The sequence below is a fragment of the Ornithorhynchus anatinus genome, chromosome 4 (assembly GCF_004115215.2).
Source record: "Ornithorhynchus anatinus isolate Pmale09 chromosome 4, mOrnAna1.pri.v4, whole genome shotgun sequence".
Classification (NCBI taxonomy): domain Eukaryota; kingdom Metazoa; phylum Chordata; class Mammalia; order Monotremata; family Ornithorhynchidae; genus Ornithorhynchus; species Ornithorhynchus anatinus.
Window position 1 is genome coordinate 41,465,425 of NC_041731.1, and position 19,351 is coordinate 41,484,775.

Here is a 19,351-nt window from a genome sequence, read left to right on the forward strand (position 1 = left end):
CAGTTCCCTCATCTGTAAAATGGGGATTAAGACTGTGAGCCTCATGTGGGACAACCTGATTACCCTGTATCTTAGAATAGCTTAGAACAGTGCTCTACACATAGCGCTTAACAAATAACAACATTATTAGTATTATTAATATAGGTCTTTGTGTATGATGCTGCCCATGTGCAGGTTAATACATCACCTTAGTTTTCCTTAGGCCTCCCTTCAGCCCATGATGCCTGGCTGACTGCGAATTGGTGTTTACAGTGATTTGAACGACTTCTTGGGTGTGTACCTCTAGGTATCCTTTTCTGCGTACAGCAATACTTGAATGGCTATCTTTAGGACTTAACATAACATTTGAAGTCTGTCGAGTTTTCCAGAGTGACAGAAGTGTGTTCTAATACCACCGGGATTTTTGGTGTATTCTCCAGTATGGCTACATAGAATAAATCGAAAAGAACTGGGTCCAGTGTTAACCCTCAGACTTTATTTTATGTGCTTTATCTTGTTAGTGAAGTGAGAATGGATCGGACATGTAGGTAGGAATGTGGAGCTGAAAAAAATCCCAAGGAAAGACTCAGAAAGATTAGCTACTGTGCAGCGGAAGCGAGGTGTACTTCAGTGATTCTCAAGTCCAGTGCTAACCATCAACAAACATGTTCTATATGTCTTCTCTTTGGTTTAGAAAAGGACCTGTCTTACATTGTGCTCGTGTGACTAAAAAGAGAGTGATGTACTCACCGTTACACTGTATATCTCAAGGGTTTCTCATCTAATAACTTCAATAATTGATGACTCAGTGTCCACTGACTTTTTAAATAATGTTGACTCGTCCCCGATCCCAGTGTGACTGATGTACCATACCCCAAACCCCCTATTTTTGTTTCTTTGACCATCCGGTCTCACCCACACATAATTTTCTAGAGACAGCTTTTAAAAAATACACAAGAGCTTCATATTGGTCAGGATTGCTTTAGGTTGGTTCCCACCTGTAGTCAAGACGCTAAAGGAGTTGGTTTATACGATTGGATTGTAAATTCCCAGCTTCCCAGATTAGTGCATTACTTCATTATACACCGGATAGATGCTTGGGATAGAACTCACTATGGGCTGGAGAGATAGAATCAATCTATCAATCAGTGGAAATTATTGAGGGCTTACTGTTTGCAGAGCACTGTACTTGGGAGAGTACAGTATAACAGGGTTGGTAAACAGGCTCCCTGCCCACAGGGAGCTTATGGCCTAAAGGAGAAGTAGGAGTAAAAGGAGGGAATCCAGTGCCAAGTGATTGTCAAGGATGTCAACCTCCCTATTGGGTGGGAAGGGGGCTGAGGGGTGAGGGAGAGACTTCATCTCCTGGTGCTCAGCATCCTCAATAATTTGTTTGGATGCAGACTGATGGTGGTAAGTCAAGAGAGTGAATGATCTCCCAAGGAAAGTGGTGGAAGAAATTGAAATGATGACTTTTTTTAATGGTACATGTTAAGCGCTTACTAAGAGTCAATCACTGAATTAAGTCCTGGGGTTGATGCAAGGTAATTGCTATCCCTCAGACAGTCTTAATCCCCATTTTATAAATGGAGTAACTGAGGCCCAGAAAATTGAAGTGAGTTGCCCAAGGTCACACAGCAGACCAGTGGCAGAGCCAAGATTAGAACTCAGGTCCTTGGACTCCCTTGCCTGTCTCCACTGGCCACATTAAATTTGTCCTGATTTATTTGGAGGGGTTGGCAGTTGGCATAGGCTCTTCACCTCATCTGTAAAATGGGGATCAAGACTGCAAGCCCCATGAGGGACAGAGATTGTGCCCAGGCCTCTATGCTATGGGTGTCGTCATGGACAGCAGTCACACTGTGTGTGATGTGTGTGTGGTGTGTGTGTTTGTGTGTGTGTGTGGAACGAAAAAGACAGTTGCAGAACTTCCCTTCCTCACTGCCCACACATGGGACTGATCCTCCATTGTGCGCTGTTCCTGTGGCTACATGCCGGCTTGGCCACGATTGCGGTTTTGCCTCTGCCGTTCTGGTCTGGGAAGCCAAGGTGCCAGCTCAGACTCAGGTCTTGTGCCACCTCACTTGATCTTCCTCAGCTGGGTTACAGTTTAGGATGAGCTACAGAAGCCAAGGTCCTTCCTGGCAGCGTACCCTTTGTTTGAAAACCAGGGCAGGGGCAGTTTAGGAGAAGTCAGGATTGCTTCGCAGGGGAGTCGGGTGGAGGGGCAATTTGAGCGTGGCCTAGTGAACAGAGCAGGAGGCTGGGAGTCAGTAGGTCATGGGTTCTAATCCCATCCCCCACTTGTCTGCTGTGTGACCTTGGGCAAGTCACATATCTTCGCTGTGTTTCAGTTACCTCATCTGTAAAATGGAGATTGACATTGTAAGCCCCATGTGGGACAGGGACTGTGTCGAACCCAATTTGCTTGTATCACCCCTAGTGCTTAGAACAGTGCTTGGCATATAGTAAGCGCTTAACTAATAACCACTGTTATAATTATTATTATTATTATTAGGCCTCAAGTAAGTGAAGGACTGTTACTCAGAGGATTCTGCACCCAAGGTTTTTCAAGCAGTGATACTTGCTCCACTCATGATATTTGGTCCCTTGGTGACAGAGGGCGGGTAGGGGCCTGGCATTGTAGCATTTAGGATGTTGGAAAGGTTGGGGCACTTTTTCACATGGGGCAGTCTGCCCCTGACCTGTGAGACATGCAAGAGCAATACAGTAAAGAATGGTTATATTTTCACCATTAAAGCTGTTTGGTTGTTCTATTTTATCTGTTTTTTCCTGTTCTGATTCATTTTAATTGTTGCCTTTTCCCTGTGGGTCTGTTCTCTCTTTCCTCCTTTTCTCTCCCCTTTGAGATTGTGAGTCCCTTGTGGGCCTGGCATGGTGTGAAATAATACCCACGTATTCTTCCCAGGGTTTAGGGCAGTTTTCAGCCTATTGTAAGTGATCAGTAAATATAATTGACTGTGGATTCATTCATTAATTCATATTTATTAAGCACTTACTGTGGCAAATCACTATACTAAGCACTTGGGAAAGTACAGTGTAACAATAAACATATTCCCTATCCACAACGAACTTACAGTCTAGAGGATTTAGACTGAGGATACCCTGCTTGTTTGCTTTAGGTAACTGACAGATCTCCAGCCGGAAATAAGCCCTTCACATTGAAGTTTGCTGATGTTCACACACATCTATCATTTTTGTTTTCTGTGGTGAGGCCGTCAGCTTTTTGTGGCCTCAGAGTCAAGAGCCCGTGGCTGACCAGGAGAGAGATCAACTATCACCTGAATGGAATTGTTAAAGTTGTAATAGTAACGAAATTAATAATAATTGTGTTTAAGTGCCACGGACCATCCCTAAGTGCTGGGATAGATAGAAGATAATAATAATAATAATGTTGGTATTTGTTAAATGCTTACTATGTGCAGAGCACTGTTCTAAGCGCTGGGGTAGATACAGGGTAATCAGTTGTCCCACATGAGGTTCACAGTTTTAATCCTGTTTTACCGATGAGGTAACTTGAGGCACAGAGAAGTTAAGTGACTTGCCCAAAGTCACACAGCTGACAAGGGGCAGATCGGGATTCGAAACCATGACTTCTGACTCCCAAGCCCGTGCTCTTTCCACTGAAGATAATCATGTCAGACACAGTCCCCGTCCCACAGGGGGATCACAGTCTAAGGAATTAAAAAAAAAAGTTATTGAATCCCCTGAGGCCCAGAGAAGTTAAATGACTTACCCAGGGTCACTGAACAGGTAAGTGGCAGATCTGGGATTAGAACCCAGGCCTTAAGTCCCAGGCCTGGCTGTTTTTCACTAGGCTATGCTGCTTTTATGACTTTGATGACTTTAAGAAGCAGCGTGGCCTTATTGATAGAGCACGGGCCTGGGAGTCAGGTGGTCCTGGGTTTTAATCCCAGCTCTGCCATTTGTCTGTGTGGCCTTGGGCAAGTCACTTCTCTGTGCCTCAGTTACTTCATTTGTAAAATGGGGATTAAGACTGTGAGCCCCATGCGGGACAGGGACCGTGTCCAACCCGTTTTGCTTGTATTCACCCCAGTGCTAACTACAGTGCTCTGCACATAGTAAATGCTTAATAAATACCACAATTTGTATTATTATTCTCAGAAACCCTTCCAGCCTTGGGATTCTGTTTCCAAGATGCCGACTGACATTTGGAAGAGACCTGAAGTTAAAGGGTAATCATAAAGCTAGAAAGAACCATGCATGCCGAATGTTACAGTATCTTTCCTCCAAGCTGGACTGCTCCAAAACCCAGGGAAAGGGACAAGTATCTTTAAGACCAGAGCATTTGCTTCTCCAGGAGTGTGAGCATTGCAATTACTGAAATCTTAAAGCTGCGTCTTTTAACAACCTAAAGATTTCAACTAAGCTGCTGCAATGCTCAAGTTAGTGGGAAAAAATTACCATTAGTATCAGACTCTTATACCACACATCCCATTATTGCTTACTCAGAATAATTTCTTAGCTGCCTCACAGAACCTCGGAACTTTATTTGCTGAGTATAAAATATGCAGAAATGCTTGAATAGTTTTAAGACTCCATACCCTAAACTAATATAGCATGAGCTGCTTTTTTTTAAAAATCATGATTGAAATCAAATTAACATATTTACCTTCACTGCTCCCAGGAGGAACATTAGAAAATTCAAGAGGTGATTCAGAGTCGTTGCTCTGGTTTGCCAGATCTGACGCAGGATTTCATTTCTCAATAAGAAACTAAGCAAACACTCGACTCCCTTTGATTTAGGAATCCATTTTCCTTTCCTGGGACGTCTTTGGATGCTCCTAAGCAGATGGCAACGTGCTCCTCGTCCCCAGATTCCCATAAACATGGGCAGGGCAGAGATGGGCTCCTGGGAAATCTCAAAGTGGAGCTGAACAAAACGCATGAAAATGTTTTCTAAAGAACTCTGTTTTTTAGGGCCTGGTCTCAGGGGTCATTGAGTTTCATCTTCCACTCTCTGAATGATAATGTCTTTTATCTGAGATCCCAGGGAGTTTTATAAACAAGCAGCTCTGTTTAGGAGAGGGGTGTGGGAAGTGGGCGGGAAAAAGACATCTGGGGAGGTTTCGGTAGCCTGATAAGGTTTCTTCAGAAGTTTTGTCCTGCTGATTCCCTGTCTCAGGGAACAGGATCAGATCCCAAGAGGCTTTTAGGGCCATTCCCTTTCCTCCATCATTGTCATCAATGGTATTTATTGAGTGCATACAGTTTGCAGAGCACTGTCCTAAGCACTTGGGAGAGTGCAGTAAAACACAAATGGTAGACATATTCCCTGCCCACAGGGCATTTACTGTCTAGAGGGGGAGACAGATAATAGTAAGGATAATACTGATAATAATAATCATTGTGGTATTTGTTAAGCACTTACTTTGTGCCAGGCACAGCACTAAGCCCTGGAGGAGATACAAGGTAATCGGGTTGGACACAATCCCTCTCCCATATAGGGCTTACACTCTTAATCCCCATTTTACTGATGAGGTAACTAAGGTACATAGAAGTTAAGTGACTTGCCCAAGGTCACACAGCAGACAAGTGGCAGAACTGGGATTGGAACACTGGGATTGGAACCCAGTTTCTTCAGACTCCCAGGCTCGGGCTCTATATCCATTAGGTCATGCTGCTTCAAAATATTTATGATTATTAATATACTTATTTTACATACTACATATGATATACTAAATATGTGTATTTATACATACAGATAAATAAGGGTCATGTACATAGGTGGTGTGAGGGAGAGGGGTATGAATGGATCTGTGAATAGGGACAGTTTGAAACTTGCAGTAGGTGCTCAGTATTAGAGAGCCACCCTGCTCCTGCCACCACCAAATAGCTATTTAGAGCTCCTGAGACCCATTCTCTGGAACTCGTAACATTGAAAACACTTTCAAGGCTCTCCCTCTCCCCTGCTACTCTTTCCCCTGCCTCTGCTCCTCCATCCTTCCCAGTTTTATAGCCAGGCTTGGACTTTAGAAGTCAAAAGTTCAGGCCTTTTGGGTGTATGGTGGGGAAAGCAGGAGGAAGAGCGCCTGAGCACAAAGAGGAGGGGACTTGGTGTTTCTCGATCTAAGCCGGTGGTTGAGATGTAGAAGGTTTCAGGACCGAGAACCCGCATAGAGAGCTAGGTTCCGATGAGGATGGTTTGCACAGTGCCACGTGCACTCTGTCCTCTCTGCCTTCCGGGTTTCCACTCGGGTTTAAAGGCTGCAGCCCACACGGCGAGAGGATCAGGGAAGAGACCACGGTCCTGGATGAGGTCGCCCAAAGTAGCGCGAGTTCTCTGCAACTCGAGGCTCGTTTATTCTAGTAGAACTGAGCGTATTTGGGACACGTTTCGGCAGATGTTGTTCTGAAGCAGAAGGGGCTGGATCTAAGTGCTATGAACGGTCAGCTTGAAAAGAGAAGTGGGTGTGTGTTGGCCCTCTGCCTCCCAACTATTACTGAGTGTACTGAGTCTCTGTGAAACTTTCCTGGATTTCACAATTGCTGTGGTTCATCTAACTGGTCAGGAAGAACATGTCTCTTGCCCTCCCTTTTATGTATATTTTTTAAAATGCCTTTTGAAGGTCGGAAAAACCTTGACAAAATTTCTCTCTCTGCTTTTTGCAACACTTGAAGGTTTTGTGTTGATAATTCCTCCTCCCACCCCCCCAACCCTTCCCAGTGCCGAGCAGTTCAAATTCCAGTGTGGGCTCCTCTCACCACAGAAGGAGGGATGGGGGAGGGAAAGGGGTGTGGCCTTTGAAGAGCTCCACTTTAGTGCAGTTGGCCAAAGTGGGAGACGATGATGCTGCTGTAGACCTCGGGGTGAGCTTCTCCCTCTTCCTTTCCCCTCTGCTCCAGGAAGGAGACCCGCCATGACTCACCCACTCTTTTCCTAAATTTTCCCCCGTCTCTGCGGTCGGGGCTGGAATTCGCATTCATTTTAGGGCTTGAAACTGAAGGGAAAGTTGTGGGGGTGAGGGGTTGGGGTAGTGCCATCTGTAAGACTGAGGGGCCCCAGGGTTCAGAGGAAGGTTCGGGGAGTGTTTCTCCTTTTCTTTTTTATAAGATCACTTACTGTGGTTGCGTAAAGTTGTGAAGGGAGTGTGTGGAGCTGCTGCCTCCCTCCCGTCCCATGCTGACAGATGGGGCTGGGAGGGAGCAGGCTGCTTCCCGCAACCAAGGAACGTCGCCCATCGGTGCTTCCTGACGGCTGAGGGCTTGAGCACCATTGCAAAAATCCCCCCGATTCTGCCCCTAACATTAAAGAAGGTGCTCTTGGCAGACTGTGCCCGCTCTCTCTGCCAGACATCGACATCACTTGGCATGTGCAGCAGAAAAGTGGCCCACCAAGTCAGTCAGTTGAGCCTCCAGCATAGGGGCCGGAAAATGCCAGCCCCTCTGTCCTGTTGGCATTCCCTGACCGCCCATCGGACTGCTTTTTGTGGGTGTCTGTCTCCTACCCATGCCCTGTGTCTGCCTGTGAAAGGCCACTTTCTGCTTTATACGTTTGCCAGAAACTTCAGGAATTGGAATCTAGGGAATTGGTTCTCTCGCTGTTAGAGAATTCTGAGGGAAAAGTGAGTGGTTGTCTTGGGCAGAATTCAGGGGTAGTGACCAGGGGAAGCTTCTGTGAAATGTTGTGGACCCAAAGGCCACCTGATGGATAACTCTCCCAGGCTCCCAGGCCATCTTTCATCTCCCATGTCTGAATCCTCCTGCACAGACGGAGCATCTTCCACCTCTGTTCAGGCCCTGTGGGGGATGCCCATTTCAGAGACAGGGGAATTTGTAGCCTGGATGCTTTAGCTGTTGTTGATCTGTTAGGTGAGGTTCACCTGGTCTTGGGGGATTATATGTCTCTTGCAAATGGGCATATGGTGTCCTGGAACTAGGTAAAGCGTATCCAGACTTGGCCTAGGGGAAAGAGCACAGGACTGGGAGGGAGGAGACATGGGTTCTAATTCTGGCTTCACCATTTGCCTGCTGTATATGTTGGGCAAGTCACAGAACTTCTTTCTGCCTCCAATTCTGCATCTGTAAAATGAGGATCAAATACGTGTTCTTCCCCTTGGACTCTGAGCCTCATGTGGTATATATCATGATTAAGTTGTCTTGTTTTTATCTGTCTGTCTCCCCCAATTAGACGTAAGCCCGTCAATGGGCAGGGATTGTCTCTATCTGTTGCCGAATTGTACACTCCAAGCGCTTAGTACAGTGCTCTGCACATAGTAAGTGCTCAGTAAATACTATTGAAAGAATATGGTACAGACTCTGTGTCTGATCTAATTATAGCTTCTCTGGTGCTTAGTACAGTGCTTGGCATATAGTAAGTGCTTTACATATATTATTATTAGTATTATTCATTCATTCAATCATATTTATTGAGCGCTTACTGTGTGCAGAGCACTGTACTAAGCGTTTGGAAAGTACAGTTTGGCAACAAATAGAGACGATCCCTACCCAACAATAGGCTCACAGTCTAGAAGGGGGAAGACAGACAACGAAACAAAACAATAGACAGGCATCAATAGCATCATATAAATAAATAGAATTACAGGTATATATGCACCATTAATAAAATAAGTAGAATAATAAATATGTACATTTATACACAAGTGCTGTGGGGCGGGGAGGAGGGTAGAGCAAAGGGAGAGAGTAGGGGCGATGGGGAGGGGAGGAGGAGCAGAGTAAAAGAGAGGCTCAGTCTGGGAAGACCTCCTGGAGGAGATGAGTAGGAGTAGGGCTTGGAAGGGGGGAAGTGTGCTAGTTCGGCAGATGTGAGGAGGGAGGGCATTCCAGGCCAGAGGTAGGACGTGGGCCAGGAGTCAACAGTGGAACAGGCAAGAACGAGTCCCAGGTTAGCAGCAGAGGAGCGGAATGTATGGGCTGGGCTGTAGAAGGAGAGAAGGGAGGTGAGGCAAGAGGGGTCAAGGTGATGGAGAGCTTTGAAGCCAATAGTGAGGAGTTTTTGCTTCATGCAAAAGTTGATAGGCAACCGCTGGAGATTTTTGAGGAGGGTGACATACCCAAAGTGTTTCTGTAGAAAGATAATCCGGGCAACAGAGTGAAGTATAGACAGAAGTGGGGAGAGACAGGAGGTTGCAAGATCAGAAAGGATGCTGATGCAGTAATCCAGTCGGGATATGATGAGTGATTATACTAACAAAGTAGTGATTTGGATGGACAGGAAAGGGCGGATCTTGGAGATGCTGTGAAGGTGAGACTCCCCTTAAATACACTGGTAATGATAGCACTTAGTCTTCAGATCCATAGAGCACCTTTCTCCATCAAACTTCTAAGTACTTTCACATCTACTGTTTCTTTTTAACTTCCCATAATGGGCTTTTCAGGAACAACATGCCAATATATACTTAATATTAAACATTTTTAAAAGAGAAGATAAATGGATGAGTTCAAATTCATCCTGCAAATTCTATTAATTTTTGTTACTTTAAGAACAAGGTAGGGATTATTCTCTCTATTTTAAACAGGGTAAGACAGTGGCACAGATGGGAAGAGTTACTTGCCCAATAACTTGCCAGTAAGTTGATAGTGGGCTATAAGGTAAATCACTATCTCCCAACCTCAGGCTCTTTTTTGGGGACCCGATTGCATACTGGCATGATTGTTTCTAGAGTAGTGAGCTTCTGGACAGAACTTACATCATTAAGAGCATCAGGGAACATTTATTGACCAATGACCTGCTTAAAAAGCAGACACACTCCCAGCCCTGAGGGAATTTAGACATCTAAAATGGTTTAGCCATGAAAGCTGATCTAAGTCAGCCATGGCAAAAGGCATTCAGGGCAGCTGTAAATGGCCCACAATGCAGCTTGTTCTGGTGTCTTGTTAAAAAGGCGGGGACAGGCCTTCCGGGCAGATCCCCAGCCAATCACAGGCATCATGAAGGTTGGGGCAGATCGCCGAAGACCAAATTAGATGTGGAGTCTGTGATCAGCCCCAGCCGCCTGCAACTCGGTCCTGTTTGGGGTACCGTAGACTCTTCTGCCGGACAGGATCTCAAGGGGATGTCTGACCCAGACCCCTCCCTTAAGCCGAGGGCAGAAATTGCCGTGGACGCCTGATGACAGTAGAGATTTCCAAAAATAGATGTTGTACAGCCTCCCTCAGTAGTTGGTTCCAGTGTTCCAGCAAGCATTGTTTTGCCTAAGGGTGTTCAACAAGGGGAAAAAAAATCATTGTTTAAGACCTCTAATTGGACCAGACCAACACACACTGTTAAGTGATGATAAATTAAAAGTCTGCTTGTGTCAAGGCTAACTGGATCCAATTTGGGAAAGTCCAAACTTTAGCATGGAGGGCCTCACCCACAAAGCTTCTTGTCTTCCAGGGTCCAAGTTGAAAATAAATATACCACTCCAAAGACCGGCCAACCTCTCCAGAGTCAGAAATGGATTTGTGCAGTAGAAGTGGGGTTAGAGGGGGTGGGGTTAGAGGTGTCAGGGTTGTTGCTTGCTGGGGTCAGAGGCCCCCTGGCATCACAGCTGATGCAGGGCTGTTATTTTGAGATTGGTGCCAGGGCAAGGGGAAGGAAGGGACTATTTAAGAAATAGAATGATTGATTGGTACAGTTATTCCCTACATTAAACTAGCCCTTCCTCACCTCTCCCCACTCCTCCCCATTCCTCACCACCCTTTTCCTCTGGCCTGGTCTGAATGAGATCTCCTCACTGCCAGCCCCAACCCACTCAACTGCCACCCCTTCTCCTTAGCAGAGAAACTGCTCTGTTCCCTCTGCGAACTGTGAGTAGGGAGCCTGCATTTGTGGATCCTGAATTCCCACCCTGGATGCCCCTGTAAGAATAAAACAAAGGGTGAATCCTGCACATGTGAAGAGTAAGGGGAAGCAGTGGGTACTTTGTATTTGTATGGTGGCCATCCTGTTGAGATCTTTGATAGGGGCACCATCTTTGAATGTCTCAAGTAGCGACCATTTTGAGAGTGTCAGAAGCCTGACCGTGCCACCCAATGACCGAAGCAGCTATTTTCCTCGTTTACCATCTGAAGCTGGCACATTGAGGGCTCCTTGGCTCTCCTTGGGTCATGAGTCTCAAAGCAAGAGGCTGGGATGCAGCAGTAAGGAAGACATTTAACTGAAAGCAAGTTAGGGGGTGGATCACAAGTGCTCCAGAACACGTTCGTGTCAATTCTCTGACGACTCCTTCAACAAGAAACCCAAGAAGTGCAGGAGATGTCTGTGGAAGGTGGCCACTGATGCCACTCTAGAATACCAGATGTTGAAGCACTCATGTCACGTGGGGGTAGTATTTATTAAATGCTTACAGTGTGTAGAATTAGACCCAGACCTGTTCCCTTTCAGGGCTCATAATCTAAGGGAAGCTGTGAAGTCCATTGGTAAGAAACAGGGACCTGAAAGTCGGAAGATGTGGTCCCAGCCAGATTGCTTCCTGCCGAGTGATCTTGGGCAAGTCACTTAACGTCTCTGTGCCTCACTTTCCTCATCTTTAAACATTGGAATTAAATCCTACTCCCTCCTACTTAAGCTGTGAACCCCATATGGGACGTGAGTGAACGTCTGGGCTAATTATCTTGTATCTACCACAGTGCCAGTGCTTGGCTTAGAGTATGCACCTAACAAATACTCTAATTATTATGGCTATTATTAAGTGTATTAAGTGAGGAGAAGGACCTGGAGACAGACACATCAGAAATGATGAGACATTAAAACACAACACAGAAAAATATCTAAAATGAAAGCAGTGGGTATGGAGGGTATTGCGATGATATGTGTTTTTTTTTCCGGACATATGCCAAGTTTACTTGAATTTACACCAGTTCTCCAGAGCAGGGGAGATTCTGACCCCCTACCTTGCCCCAGAGCTATTATCTTCCCCTCTTATTATATTCACTGCTTCTGAGCTTCAGAACTAAGGGGCTGGAGTTTGCAGCGAAGGGAGGTTGGGTGTTAAAAATATAGTGGACACAAAGTCTACCTTCCTATATCTAGAGTGTAAGCTCAATTTGGGTAGGGAATGTGCCTATCAACTCTGTTACAGCATCTTCGCCCAAGCACTTAGTAGAGTGCTCTATACATCCGGCGGTGAGTACAGTGCCTGTCACATAGTAAGTGCTTAACAAATAAATTATTATTGCTTACGATTGATTGATATCAGTCCTGGACAGGCAGCAGACCACCTGAACCCCATGCTTTTCAGTTTCAAATAGGATGAATGGCCACCTTACCCCTGGCTGAGCAATCCAGCTCTGTTGCTGGAGCCATGGCTGGCTGGTGGATCCCGAACAAAAAGTGGTGCAATTATGTGGATCTGCCAGGTCACGTGACATAATGGATCTAGATTTTCAACCCCCAGCCCATTCTCAGTGAGTCTCCTGGGTTGCCTCCACAGACTAATAAGAAGAATAATTGTGGAATTTGTTAAGTGCATACTAAGTGCCAGGCACTGTACTAAGCACTGACATGGATACAAGGAAATTGGATTGGAATCAGATCAATCAGACAGGGTTGGGTCCATTACAGGTAAACTACCTTTCGTCCATGACCTTTTCCTTTCTCGCTCTCTCCTCCTCCTCACCCTTTCAGAAATGTGGCTCACTCCCGAAGACACGGTCTCCGCCACTGCCGTCCTCTCCTGGTTCTCCTCTTATCGCTCTGGGGTCATTCTCGGTCTCCTTCGCAGGCGCCTCCTCCCCCTCCCATCCTTTAACTGTTGGAGTTCCTCAAGGGTCAGTTCTTGGCCCTCTTCTGTTCTCCATTTACACTCACTCCCTCGGTGAACTCATTCGCTCTCACGGCTTTGTCTACCATCTCTGCGCAGATGACACGCAGATCTATATCTCTGCCCCTGTCCTCTCCCCCTCCCTTCAGGCTCGCATCTCCTCCTGCCTCCAGGATGTCTCCACCTGGATGTCGGCCCGCCACCTAAAACTCAACATGAGCAAGACTGTGCTCCTCATCTTCCCTCCCAAGCCCGATCCTCTTCCAGACTTCCTATCACCGTGGATGGCACGACCATCCTTCCGTCTCTCAGGCCCGCAATCTCGGTGTCATCCTTGACTCGTCTCTCTCGTTCACCCCACACATCCTATCCGTTACCAAGACCTGCCGGTTTCACCTCTACAATATCGCCAAGATCCGCCCTTTCCTCTTCACCCAAACGGCTACCTTACTGCTACGGGCTCTCGTTATATCCCGGCTAGACTTCTGTGTCAGCCTTCTCTCTGTCTCTCGCCCCGCTCCAGTCTATTCTTCACTCCGCTGCCCGGCTCATATTCCTGCAGAAACGCTCTGGACATGTCACTCCCCTTCTTAAACACCTCCAGTGGTTGCCTATCAACCTCCGCTCCAAACAAAAACTCCTCATTCTAGGCTTCGAGGCTCTCCATCACCTTGCCCCTTCCTACCTCTCCTCCCTTCTCTCTTTCTACTGCCCATCCCGCACGCTCTGCTCCTCTGCTGCCCACCTCCTCACCGTCCCTCGGTCTCGCCTATCCCGCCGTCGACCCCTGGGCCATGTCCTCCCGCGGTCCTGGAACGCCCTCCCTTCTCACCTCCGCCAAACTAATTCTCTTCCCCTCTTCAAAACCCTACTTAAAACTCACCTCCTCCAAGAGACCTTCCCAGACTGAGCTCCTCTTCTCCCTCTACTCCCTCTACCGCCCCCCCTTTACCTCTCCGCAGCTTAACCCTCTTTTCCCCCCATTTCCCTCTGCTCCTCCCCCCTCCCTTCCCATCCCCTCAGCACTGTACTCGTCTGCTCAACTGTATATATTTTCATTACCCTATTTATTTTGTTAATGAAATGTACATCGCCTTGATTCTATTTAGTTGCCATTGTTTTTACGAGATGTTCTTCCCCTTGACTCTATTTATTGCCATTGTTCTTGTCTGTCTGTCTGTCTCCGATTAGACTGTGAGCCCGTCAAACGGCAGGGACTGTCTCTATCAGTTGCCGACTTGTTCATTCCAAGTGCTTAGTACAGTGCTTTGCACATAGTAAGCGCTCAATAAATATTATAGAATGAATGACATGGCTCCTACTCGGCTATGAGGGAGAGCGATTGCTTGCACCCTGCCCCAGGAGGACCAGGACAGTGGCATCAGTGACTTCATCTTTCTGGCCCAGGGTCAAAGGTGGAGTTGCCTTTGGATCTTGGATCTCACTCCGATCTTTTTTTCAGCCCCTCAAGGGGCAGCCATAGCTAACCAGCCCATCTTGCCCCAAGGGTTATGAGGGCAAAGCTGATATTCATTCATTCAGTCAGTCAGTCAGTCGTTTTAATAATAATGTTGGTATTTGTTAAGTGCTTACTATGTGCAGAGCACTGTTCTAAGCGCTGGAGGAGATACAGGGTGATCAGGTTGTCCCACGTGGGCCTCACAGTTTTAATCTCCATTTTACAGATGAGGGAACTGAGGCACAGAGAAGTTTTGACTTGCCCACAGTCACCTAGCTGACAAGTGGCAGAACCCATGACCTATGACTCCCAAGCCCCAAGTTTTACTGAGTGCTTACTATGTGCAGAGCACTGTACTAAGCGCTTGGAATGTATGATTCGGCAACAGAGACAATCCCTGGTGCCAGCACCATTGATGTGGTGTTCCCACCCCACCCCAAATGCCAGTCGGTGCCTTTCTTCTTTTTCATCATCATCATCATCATCATTTCAGGACACTGCTAGGGTGAGCTGCCATTAAGTGAAAGTCTTTAAGGGGTTGTATTTAGAGAGCCTTGGGCTATTTGTGATTTTCAAGTTTCCGTTAGAACCATTCAATTTTATTGTATCTTTCTCAAATTCCACAGGTGTTAACTGTGAATGGGGGGTGGGGGATTTCCTCCTTTCAAATACCCGTTTCCCCCACCTCTCCCCTTCAGTTCAGAAAGAAGGCTGGGTCACTGGCTCTCTGTACAGACAGCCTTACCTTTGCTGTTCCAATTGCTAATTAGATTCTCTCTGAGGTACAACACAGCACATAAAGAAATGGGTTTGCCCTTACAAACTTGCTGTTCAAATATTTTCCCAAACCAGGACAAAAATACACACACAGGTAGTAAAAACATTGCTGGCTGTTCATTCAAAATATATAAATCTTGGAGAACATCCCATTAAGGATTGGGGTGATTAAGGATTGGGGTGATTTGGAAGAGAAGAGAAGCACGGTGGTCTAGTGGATAGAGTGTGGGTTTGGGAATCAGAAGGACCTGAGTTCCAAATCTGGCTCTACCGCTTGTCTGCTGTGTGACCCTGGACAAGTCACTTCTCAGGGCCTCACTTGCCTTATCTTTAAAATGGAGATTAAGACTGTAAACCTCATGTGGGATTGGACTGCATCCAATTTGTACAGTGCCTGGCTCAGAGTAAGCACTTAACAGAGTAAGTAACATACCATTAAAAAAAAAAAAGGGGTGAAGGGGAAGGGAAGAGTTTGGGATTTTATTTTTTTAAAACCATTTTTTGGGTTTGGGCTTTCTGCATAAATGGTACCTTCTTCCTTCCTTTCAAATGGGAGGTAAGTTGGTTTCCCTAAAGATGCCAGTGATGATCAGTCCCAAGAAGTCTTAGTTCAGATTTTTGAAGAGTTCCTACATTCTATCTGGGGAAGGCCTTGGAAGAGGAGGTCACTGAGGGAAACAAAATATAATGCTTTTTTTCCTCCATACTGGGGCTTTATGGATGTCTCATGAGTTCTGTTACAGAAATTTGTTAGTGTTTGGAAGATAAAATCACACTTGATGCCCTCCTGTCACCTTAGTCATGATTTGTAGTCATGATTTGTTTAGAGAAGTCATTGGGTTTGCTGTGTAAAAAAGAAATCCTTTTGGTTCTTGCTTCATACTGCCTGGTCCATAGCTGCTGTTACCACGTGTGAAAACTGTTGGCTTTAATTGCCATCAGAAGTTTTTGGAAATATCATGATCTAGGAGGTGCAGCTGCTGTTTTGCTCGGTTTTTGTCTTTGAAACAGTCGGAAAGTTTCCCAAAGTACCCTGTGAAGTGAGGAAGAAGAAAGCCCTCCCGCCCCTGTGCCCCTGAGGGATCAGAAGACTGGAGGGTGTAGGATGTGTCCTGTTTATGGGACAAACCCCCTGGCTGATGGGAGCCAAGAGATCCGGCCCAGAGATGAGCCTGGCAGCATCTCGTCAGGCATACTGACCTTCATGTCTTTTTCTGAAAATTCTGTTATTTAATTACTCTGCGTGTTGCATCAAGGAAAGTCCCACCCAGTTGAGTATCTGTGTGTTTTGATTCCCAAAGGGGGCCCCGATTAAAGAAAAATAGTCCCGCTTCCCAGCAAGAGATGCAAATGAAGAGAAATGGGTCAGAGAGGGGTGTGGGAAGGGGTTGTTTGCACTAGGCCCAGCCCAGCAGGAAGCAGCAAAGGAGGCTTCCAGAGACAGAAGGCTAGGCCCAAATCCTGCCAAGGGAGCTTTGCTTTAGCTCCAACTCTTTTTTTTAAGTCCCCAGGATTGAGAGTCTCCACTAAACTTGACACTTGCCCCACCAAATGACCCTGATTCCGGTCCTACCATTTTGAGAGCCAGGTGGGAAAAAGGATGGGGCATGAGAAGGCTCCAGGCAGCACACAAGTGAAGCAGCTGTCTTAGGATGCTACCCCAAAGGAACTGGTGACCTGTTTGGGGGGTGGTTTCCATTTTTTGGGGGGAGGGGGCGGTATGGCAATGGTTAAGCACTTAATAAGTGCCAGGCACTGTACTAAGCACTAGGTAGCCATAAGCCACATGGGACTCACAGTCTCAATCCCCATTTTACAGATGAGATAACTGAGGCCCAGAGAAGTGAAGTGACCCAGAGAAGTGAAGTGACTTACTTAGGGTCAACAACAGAGAAGTGTCAGAGCTGGGATTAGAACCCAGGTCCCTCTGACTCCCAGATCCATGTTCTTTCCACTAGGCTGTCCTGATTCCCTTTGCTGATGTCCCTGGTATGGCAGGGACAAGATCAGTGGGGGTGGGAGCAGTTCCAGGAGTACCGCCTATGTATATATCTGTAGTTTCATGTATTTATATTGATGACTGTTTACTTCTATTGATGTCTGTCTCCCCCAACCCCAGACTGTGAGCTCGCTGTGGGCAGGGATTGTCTCTCTTTTTTGCTGTATTGTACTTTCCCAAGCGCTTCGTACAGTGCTCTGCACACAGTAAGCGCTTAATAAATCTGGATTGAATGAATGTCAAATGAATAAGTGATTTATAAACTAACAACGCCCAGCCCAACTGGAAAATGGAGTCTGGGTTAATGGAGACCTGGGAAGGAAATGCAGAGGCTCTGGAGTAAGATGAGAGAGGGGTTGGAGGTCTTCCCAGGAAAATGCTCTAGGTTTCCAGGTTCCTACAGGCTGCTGTCTGACATACATGGCAAGTGTGCACAATGAAACACAATTGTCATACGGACCAGCGGGAACGATGAGTTTTTCCCTGTCTTGAAGAGGTCAGATGTCTGAAGCTGGCCCTGCTGGGGCTTTCTTGCACACATAATAGTAATAATATTAATAGTAATAGTATTTATTGGGTGCTTACTCTATGCCAAGCACTTTGCTAAGCACTGAGGTGGATACACTACAGCCATATCAGACACAGTCCTTATTCATGCAGGGGCTCCCTGTCTAAAGGTGAGGTAGAACAGGTATTTAATCTCCATTTTGCAGATAAGAAAACTGAGGCACAGAGATCAAATTACTTATCCAGGGTCACCAAGCAGGCAAATGGTGGTGCTGGGATTGCTTCCCTTGTCTCCCTATTCCCCGTTTCATGCTCCTTCCATTAAGCAACACTGCTCAGCAGGGCCAGGGCAGAAGCTTTTTGGTAACCCCTACCCCCTTCACCCCTCCAAGGGTTAAAAAATAAACTTTGCTTCTGTCTCTCGTTCAAGAAGGCCAATGATCAGAGGGAAAGCTTGATGGGAGTCGGATATAGGTCAGTGGTATCTTTAATGTGTTGTGGCAGAAGAGGATAATAGAACCAGAAACGGGCTGAAGCATCAACTGGTTGGGGTAAATCAATCAGTGGTATTTATTGAGCACTTATTTTGAGCAGAACATTGTACTAAACACTTGGAAGCATACCATACAGCAGAGTTGGTACACACATTCCCTGTCCATTGCAGGACTACAGTCTAGAGGATAAGTTTTGATGGGGGCCTCGGGAAGAGTAGTTGTGCTTGAAGTCCAACTATTCTTTACAAGGTTTTTTAATGAGGGATCCAGGTTAAACACGGGCACATGAACAGGCAAATAAACAGAGAGCACAAACACGTGGTATAAAGAAATAAAAAATTGTAAGAGTACGAACAGAAATGTAGGAGCCTAAATTTACAGATATGATAATAATACTTGGGGTACTAAGTGCTTACTATGTGCTAAGTGCCATTCTAAGCACCGGGGTCGATACAAGGTAATCAGGTTGTCCCACATGGGGCTCACAGTCTTAATCCCCATTTTACAGATGAGGTAACTGAGGCACAGAGAAGTTAAGTGACTTGCCCAAGGTCACACAGCAGACAAGTGGCAGAGCAGGGATTAGAACCCACCACCTCTGACTCCCAAGCCCGTGCTCTTCCATGGAGCCACGCTGCTTTTCAGTAGCTGCCTTTGAAGAAGTCCTCAAGATATCACTGTACTGGTCAGAGGGTGTATCCAGGTGGGCATAGGAGGATAAGACTGGTACATGATCAAAAGTCCTTCTGCATCCCAGCGCTTAGAACAGTGCTTGGCCCATAGTAAGCACTTAACAAATACCATCATTAATAATATTATCATCATGAGCATATAAATCAGTCAATGGTATTCATGGAGGGCTTACTATGTGCAGAGCACTGTACTAAGCGCTTGGGAGAGTACAATACAACAGAATTGGTAGATACATCCCCTGCCCTCAACAAGCTTTCGGTCTAGAGCTCCCTGTCTAAAGAGGGTCCATTTTTAATAATGTTGGTATTTGTTAAGCGCTTACTATGTGCAGAGCACTGTTCTAAGCGCTGGGGTAAACACAGGGGAATCAGATTGTCCCACATGGGGCTCACAGTCTTAACCCCCATTTTACAAATGAGGTAACTGAGGCACAGAGAAGTTAAGTGACTTGCCCACAGTCACACAGCTGACAAGTGGCAGAGCTGGGATTCGAACTCATGATCTCTGACTCCAAAGCCCATGCTCTTTCCACTGAGCCATGCTGCTTCTCTTAGCCACGCTGCTTCTCTTAGCCACGCTGGCTGCTGTCATGCCTGCTCCTGGGGTCATTTTCATTTCTGCCTCTTGGTGTTGCAATCATCTGTAAGCCCCTACCCTTAGAGAGCCACCCCTTCCTAATTGCTTAAACCAGTCT

At 46.3% G+C, this 19,351-nt stretch overlaps 1 protein-coding gene across 3 annotated transcripts in view; it reads left to right on the top strand.

The window, feature by feature from the left end:
* Positions 1-19,351, top strand: part of NACC2 (NACC family member 2) — a 134,882-nt gene that overhangs the window by 56,761 nt on the left and 58,770 nt on the right. Inside the window, exon 1 of one of the 3 annotated variants that reach the window (XM_007672621.3) lies at positions 6,776-6,831. The exons of the other annotated variants lie outside the window; for them this stretch is intronic. The gene's annotated coding sequence lies outside the window, so the exon portion shown is untranslated. Of the gene's footprint in view, positions 1-6,775; positions 6,832-19,351 lie in introns of those variants that run through there. 3 annotated transcript variants of the gene reach the window in all.